Source organism: Manis javanica, chromosome 2 (assembly GCF_040802235.1).
Source record: "Manis javanica isolate MJ-LG chromosome 2, MJ_LKY, whole genome shotgun sequence".
Lineage (NCBI taxonomy): Eukaryota > Metazoa > Chordata > Mammalia > Pholidota > Manidae > Manis > Manis javanica.
This window is the reverse complement of record NC_133157.1, coordinates 130,396,520-130,404,233: the sequence shown is the minus strand read 5'-3', so window position 1 is coordinate 130,404,233 and position 7,714 is coordinate 130,396,520. Positions and strand designations below refer to the sequence as shown.

At 46.2% G+C, this 7,714-nt stretch overlaps 1 protein-coding gene across 8 annotated transcripts in view; it reads left to right on the top strand.

The window, feature by feature from the left end:
- Positions 1–1,030: 1,030 nt before the first annotated feature.
- Positions 1,031–7,714, top strand: part of LOC140847879 (serine/threonine-protein kinase TAO1-like) — a 210,763-nt gene continuing 204,079 nt past the window's right edge. For 5 of the 8 annotated variants that reach the window (XM_073229440.1, XM_073229438.1, XM_073229443.1 and 2 more), the window contains exons 1-2: positions 1,393–1,693; positions 2,995–3,688. The gene's annotated coding sequence lies outside the window, so the exon portion shown is untranslated. Of the gene's footprint in view, positions 3,689–5,082; positions 5,122–7,714 lie in introns of those variants that run through there. The other 3 variants (XR_012128137.1, XM_073229434.1, XM_073229437.1) reach the window with 3 other exon arrangements.

The window sequence follows — 7,714 nt, the reverse complement described above, 5'->3', positions numbered from 1 at the left end:
GGAGACATAGAAAGAAAAATTCTAATGCAATGGTGTCATATCTTTTCTAAAGGTACTGTGAGAGAGAAAATTTATGGAAAACTGGTTGTGCAGGGCATGATGTATGAGTTTAATATATTCTGTATTTTTTTCCAAGCTAGATTGGCACATGATTTTCACTTACTCCTCTTCTATTGTCCTTTCTCTTGCTCTGATTTCTACTAGCCTAAAAAAGCCTTTCGAGATTGCTCTCTTTTACTTGTCTTTATCATCAGCCTTCTTAACAGAGTCTCCCATAGCTAATTTTTCTATTTTCCTACTCATTTACTCAAAAAATATTTGTGACCTTGAGTGAAATAGGAATCATCCCAGTATATGTGTGTGTGTGTTACACATTCCCTCAGAGACTTCTGCAGGACTCAGAGTACAAAATATTATTCCTCATATTCACTGTTTCTGTTTTGCTGAGTACTGATGTTTTCTCCCAGGGCTCTCAAGTGGAAGCAAGGAAGTTCCTTAAAAGAAAAAAAATTAGGCCTGATTCCCGCCCGGCCCCGGGCCCAGCCGCGCCGGCTCGGCGAGCACCCCGGGGGCGGGAGCCCGCGGGGGCGCCCGGGCCGCGGAAGGTCCCGCGGGGGCGGCAGAGGCACGAGCCGGGGCTACCTGCAGCGCGGCGGCCCGGACCCCGCGCCCCACAGCGCCGTCCGGGGGGCCCCGCGGCGGGGGTCGGCGGCGGGGTGCAGCCGGACGCGGGGCCCTCCCGGTCCGAGCGCGGGCCCGGCCCCACCCCAGAGCGCGCGGGCCGCGGGGCGGGGGCGCGGAGCGTGCGGGGCGGCGGAGGCCCTCGTGCCCAAGCCCAGCAGTTTCCAGCCCACCGACCGCCCCGACACCCGACACCGCCGCGCGCCGCGCCCGCACCTGGGCCGCCGGGCCGGGGAGGGCGCATGCCGCCCCGCGGGGCCCCCACCAACCGCCGGGCGCCTCCGCCGCCGCGCCTTTCGGCCTCCCGCCCCCGGCACCCACTTGCTCAAGCCGCCCGAGCGCCCGCCGCGTCCAGCCGGGCCGCCGGAGCCGTCGGGGGCAGCGGAAGGCAGAGGCGGTGCGAGCGGCCCTGGCTGGCGGGACGAACACCCGGCCGGCCGGGACGTCGGCCAACAGCGGCCCCACCCGCGGCGCACATGCCGGGTGACTGACGGGGCGCGGGGCCCCACCCGGCCGCCTGGACGCGCCCCGCGCGGCGTCCGGAGGCCATTGCGGGCGGCGGGCTGCACGCCCACCGCGCCGCCTGCACTCGGTGGTGGCGTGTCCCAATCCCGGGACCTGCGGACGTTATTAATGTCAGCCGCCCGGCCCTTTCTCACCCCGGAGACACCAGGCCCTTCTCCGTGACACCAGGCCCACAGGCCCAGGCAGCTCACCTCTCAGGTTTTGCTCCTGCGACTCTGAACTTACTTTTATTTCTTTCTCTCTTCTGTTGACATTAAGTAAGTTTATCAAACTCTCAGCCCCTTGTCAGAACAGGTGTGGCTTTGTAGGACAGGACCAAGGAGGTGAAAGGCTGGAAAGCTGGAGACTGAAAACAAGCGAGCAGGGAGAGAAAATGAAAGAAATCTGGAGAACAAGAAAGAACGCCAAAGAATCTTGTGAATTGCAGCAAGAACAGATTGAAGGAAGGAGCCCGCTGGAATTCTTGGAGGAAGTTCAGCAGAAGCAGGTAGAAACGTTGGAGGGCATTTTCCAACCTAGAGGAACACTCAGAATGTGTGGAGAAATCAGCCTGCTTTGGGGTAGCCCAGATTGCACGTATTGGGGGCACCTGAAACAGGGCATCCAGGAGTCCTCTCCACAGCCAGCCTCATGTATTCAGGAGCCTCACCTACTCTGTTCAAAAAGGAAACTCTCTTTCCTTGTGTCTTTGGACTGCAAAAGATGCTCGAAGTTAGAAAGAGTCCTCGGGCCGAGATCAGTCCTCCAGACTTAGCTATTTAGGAACCATTCTAGGGATCCTGTCCGGGAATTTCTGGTCTGGTTTTGCTCCCACTGCCTATGAAGTGGCCTGTGAATTGCTTTTGGCTGGACCGTCACTTGCCCCTGGTTAGCTGGTCTGGCCAGCCCAGACTGCATGGGCTGAACAGTTGAAGAACCATAAGGGGTGGTTCATCCACTAGTAAAAATCCCACAGGACACTGGTCACAGCCAGTCGTCTTCCCCTACATGTAATCTTTTTCCGCACCCAACGAGTCCACTTAAGCTCTCTGCACTCCAGTTTCCCTCTCTGGATAACAGCAGCATCTGCCTCATTCTGTTGTGAGGGTTGAATGAGATAATACAAGTCAAGTGCTTAGAACAGTTCCTGGGCATAGTAGGTGTTCAAACGTTAGCTCATATCATTTCACATCACCTACTATAATTTTCAAGTTACCACTTCACACCTAGGCTATGGATTTTGCCTACTGTGATATCTAGACTTCTCCTCATGTTCCCCGCTCCTTCTGGTATGTCAATTCTGAGATCAGGTTCTAGAAGACCTTACAGTTTGGGTGTGTGGGTGTCTCCCCGTCTGGGATCATTCACTCTGAGGGAAGCCAGCTGCCATGTCGTGAGCAATCCTGTGGAGAGGCCCACGTGGAGTGGAACTCAGGACTCCTGTCACCTGCCACCTGCCACAGGAGAAGCTTGAAAGTGGATCTGCCAGCTGCAGACGAGCCCTTCGATGGCTGCACTTCAGCTTCACTGCGGATTCACATGCCCACCCAAATAACAGCTGTTATCGAAGAACTTGATTTCTTTCAACTAGTTGACATTCTAAAGATGAAACTTTCAGTTTTGTTGAAAAATCAACAACCCTCAGTTTTCAAATCCCCAGATGTGTGACTTGACTTATCCCTGAGAGTGATACCAGGAGAATCCAAACCTCGCAGTGACTATATTTTGCATGAGAACCTACGGTGGATACTTGTGTCGCCTTGTCTAATACCATTATATAACTGACATAGACTTCTGTTTCCTTGGCAGGCTTGCAGTGACTACATTTTGCACAAGAACCTTGCAGTGACTATACTTGGCACGAGAACCTCGCAGTGACTATATTTTGCACGAGAACCTGCTGTGGATACTTGTGTTGCCTTGTCTACTACCGTTATATAGCTGAAGAGTCTTCTGCTTCCATGGCTGGCTCGCGGTGACCATATTTTATACAAGAAACTGCTATGGATACTTGTTTTGCCTTGTCTACTACTATTATAGGTGAAATAGTCTTCTGCTTCCGTGACAGCATTACGGTGACTATATTTTGCCCAAGAACCTTGCGGTGACTGTATTTTGTACAAGAACCTCGCAGTTACTGTATTTCCATGAGAACCTGCTGTGGATACTTGTGTTGCCTTGTCTACACCATTATATAGCTGACAGAGTCTTCTGCTTCCGTGGCAGGCTCACAGTGACCATATTTTGTGCAAGAACCTGCTGTGGATACTTGTTATGCCTTCTCTGCTCCTGTCATACAGCCGATAGAGTCTTCTGCTTCCATGACTGCCTGCTCTCCTGGTCTTCCTCACCTCTCTAAGCAGTCCTTTATGCTTCTTCAGGGGCCCATCATCATCCACTTCTCCTGTCCCACTTCCTGGGGTTCCTAAGCCCATCACTCCGCTGTGTCTTACGACTCTAATGGACTCTGGTGACTGTCTACTTGCATTTTTTGCGCCCACAGGTATGTAGACACCTCCCAAATCTGTGCCCCTAATCCAGACCTCTTCCTTCAAATTTGCGCTTGCACAATGAAATTTCTGATTGACATGCCCACTTGAACATCACACCTGGATGTCAACTCAGCATAGCACAAACAGAATTAATCTTTCCTCCTTTAGTCTAGTCTCTCTTAGTTTGTTATATCAACCCGTCCCTAAAGTTCTCAGCATTTCTTTTTTCTTTATTATCTCTCATCCTATGTCAATTTTCATCAGGCCAGGTCAATTCTAATGCCTGAATATTTCTCAAATTCATCACAGCCCTTCTAGCTTTGCTGTCTTGGTCCAGGGTCTCATCATCTTTCTGAATTTCTAACTGATCTAGTCTCCTAACTGGTGTCCTTTCTTCCCATTTTATCCTCTCCAAATCCAAAAAAGAGATATATTAACAATTTTAAACCAACTATATTATTACATCTCAAAACCCATCATCTCTCTGCGAGGCAGATCCCTGCCTCCCTCTCCAGCCTCACGCTTCACCTTCTCTCCAGCTTAGGCTTCAGCAGCGCCAATAGTTCATTAGCTGCTTGCAGCTCCATGCTGACCGTGCTTTTCCGCCTGTGTTCACACCATCGCTTCTGCCTGGAAGGCTCTTCCCTTTTTCCTGCCTGCATCGCCTCTCCAGCCCCCACCCCAGACCCTGACCGCCTCTCCTCCACTACAGAGTTAGGTGCCCCTTCTGAGTGCTCTCACAATGCCTGTTATGTACTCCTCACAGCATCTGCTTGATGTTTTATAACATCCAGTTATAATTAGGTCTTCTGCCCTATGAAACCTGTACCTTTCTTAAGAGAAAAGTTTGTCTCATTCTTTGTTGTGACCTCAGAACCCAGTAAAATGCCTGGCAGCTAGTAGGAACTTCACTAATGTCTGAGAAACAAGTGAAATAAAGGAATACCTTTACAAAAAAAAAAGAAAAAAATTATCAGTTAGAAAAATTGGGTCATACATTTTTTTTATGATTGATATACACTCTTATGAAGGTTTCACATGAAAAAACAATGTGGTTACGTGGTTACTACATTTACCCATATTATCAAGTCCCCACCCATACCAATGTAGTCACTGTCCATCAGTGTAGTAAGATGCCACAGATCCACCATGTGCCTTCTCTGTGCTACACTGTTCTCAATTGGGTCATACATTAATTGCTTTTGGAGAAACAAGGAATCTGTCATTTTATATAAAGAATGATTAATAATGAATTATCTGTCTGAACTGGGAAATGATGGTGCTGCTTGATTACACCTGGCAGCACCTGGCTGCCTCTGCCTCTGACTTTTCAGACTGACCAATGTGCACAATCCAACTCTGATTCTTACTGTTCTGGGAATCCACCCCCAAAACTAAGGCAGCCTGAGATATGGTCAGCAGAATTCAATGACTTCATCAGCAAGTGAGTAACAACAAAGTCTTTTAAAAAAAACAGAGATACCGTCCCATTGGAACTTTGAAGTGTGCCAAATACAATTCCTCCATGCTTCTGAATCTCTTCCTTATTTTTTATCTACTAAATTTCTTGTCTATTAAATCTCCTCCTTATTTCTTGCCTCTTAAATTGCCCCAGAGCTTTCCATTATTTTCTTCAAAAGAAGCATTTGTAGAGTCTTCTGAATGTTCAGTGAATTCATTGCTGCTCAAATAATGATCCTGGGGTCATGTTTAGTTGCTTAACGATGGCTATGCTTCTGCAGATGCTTCATCATCCATGAACACAATCTTCTGTCCACCTGCTTTTTGCAGTTATGCCCTTAGCATCTCCCACCTGCTCACTTACATCTATTTTTTTCAGTGATTTAATCCCTCATTTATCTGTTACTAATTCTCATTACAATCAGAGAATTTTCATTGCAATCAATGAATTAGATAATGACATTGATAAGATGCTTGTGCATTTGAGATTCAGTGAACATTTTAATATGACAAATATTTAGCACAAGTGCAGTGCTTACAAAAAATTGGCTAGAAGCTATGAGACAACCATTTCTAAATATCTGCCCACAAATTTTTTTTCATAATCTTTATTATGTCTTCACCTTAAAAAATAAGATAAGGGATTATCCCAGGCTGTAAATGAGGGAGAGGAAACATTAAGATTTGGTGTGTCAAACACTACTCAGACACTGTAGAAAGTGCAAAGATAAAAGGTACTGGCAATACCCATCCATGCTGTCATCATTGCTTTTTCTACCAAAAATATCTTTGTATTACTATAAAGACAAGAGGCTTAGATTTAGGGTTGTGCAAACCCAAGGAAGGTTGATAATCTGCTAGGATTTTTTTTTCAGATTTCACTTACCTATATATTACTGAGTATAGTAGTCCCCCCTTATCAGCCAGGGATCTGTTCCAGGACCCCTAGTGGAAGCCTGAAACTACAGAGAGTGCCAAACCCTCTATAGTCTTGTTTTTTCCTAAACATACATACCAGTGAAAAAGTTTAATATAGAAATTTCAGTGAGAGATTAACAACACCTAACAATAAAATAGAACTATTATAACAATATACTGTAATAAGAAGTATGAATGTGGTCTCTCCCTCAAAATATCTTACTGTATTATACTCACCCTTCTTTTGATGATGTGAGGTGATAAAATGCCTTCATGATGAGATGAAATGAGGTGAATGACATGGCACTGTGACTAGCCTTAGGCTACTGTTGACTTTCTGACCACATGTGTCAGAAAGAGGATGGTCTCTTTCTGGACTGTGGTTAACATGGGTAACTGAAACTGTGGAAAGCTCAGATAAGGGGGAACTACTGTATGTACCACACAATACAGAATATTTAGTAAACTGCAGTCGAATTTCACAGATCCCTTGGGAGAATCACTGGTAATGGAAGGGCTCCCCATGATTCACAATCAGGCGCCATGTCTGCAGATCCTTCCATGCAGATCCTCGGTGACATGAGGTGACTTTGACATGTTTCACAGTTTCACCTATGAGAAACAGTTCCTGATTTCCTCCAGGCAGTCAGTCTTCAGTCCTGTGTGCTGTCATTGTATTTTGTTTCTCTTCCAGTGGTAGTATGGCCACTTTTACTTAACTCCTTGTTTAGGTGTCTTTCTCCCCAAATAGACCATAAGCAACCTCAGAGGCCTGAACATGCCTTACTTGTTGCTGTGACTACAGTGCTAGAGTGCCCATACTCATCAGCCATTCGATAAAGTTTTACTTGAATAAAATGATTTAATATGTGACAGCTGATACGTTGACACAAGTGCTACAGATATCTGAAACTGACACATTCTGTTAAACTGAATGAAAACTAAGAGCACTTATTATCTTTAGACATTATCATCCAATTCCTTGGCATATTTTAGCATCCCTGGGAAGTATCATTTTTATTTAGCTCCAAAAATTAATCGCCAAATTGTCCTCCTAAGAGGAGTAACAAAACAGATAAGAAATGTCACTGCTCAAGTCAAGGCATGAGCTTCTTCTTTTTTTCTTTTTCTATATCCCCAAATGGCAGCCTAGCTGACCAGCTTTCTCATAATCCTCTGAATCTCGGGGTTAAAAAGGCATTGGAAATATATTTGGGCCCAAGTCCTATCCACAGTGTAAATCCTTCTAGAACATGTGCACTGAGTGGCCGTCCAGTCAGTGCCTAATCATCCCTAATAAAAATGACCACACTTCCCAATGCAGCCCATTCTATCTTTGATAAGCCTCACAGTTGAAAAGTTCTTCCATATGCTGACCTGATGTGTTTCTCTTTTAATTCCACCAACTGATCCTAGGTTTTGTCCCTTGTGATCATTGAAAACTAATCTAAACCCTTTTCCAAATATTTGAAGACAGCTGTCACAGCTAATTTAACATCCTTAAATTGTTCAGTGATGCTGTTTCAGATGCTTTCACTCACCATCTTTTCTCATGACCATGGCTCTGGTTGAAGCTATTAAGAAGTGTGATATGCTGTAGAACATCTACTGTCTGACCTCCAAAAACATCTACTGACATGGAATTTAAACATCCACAG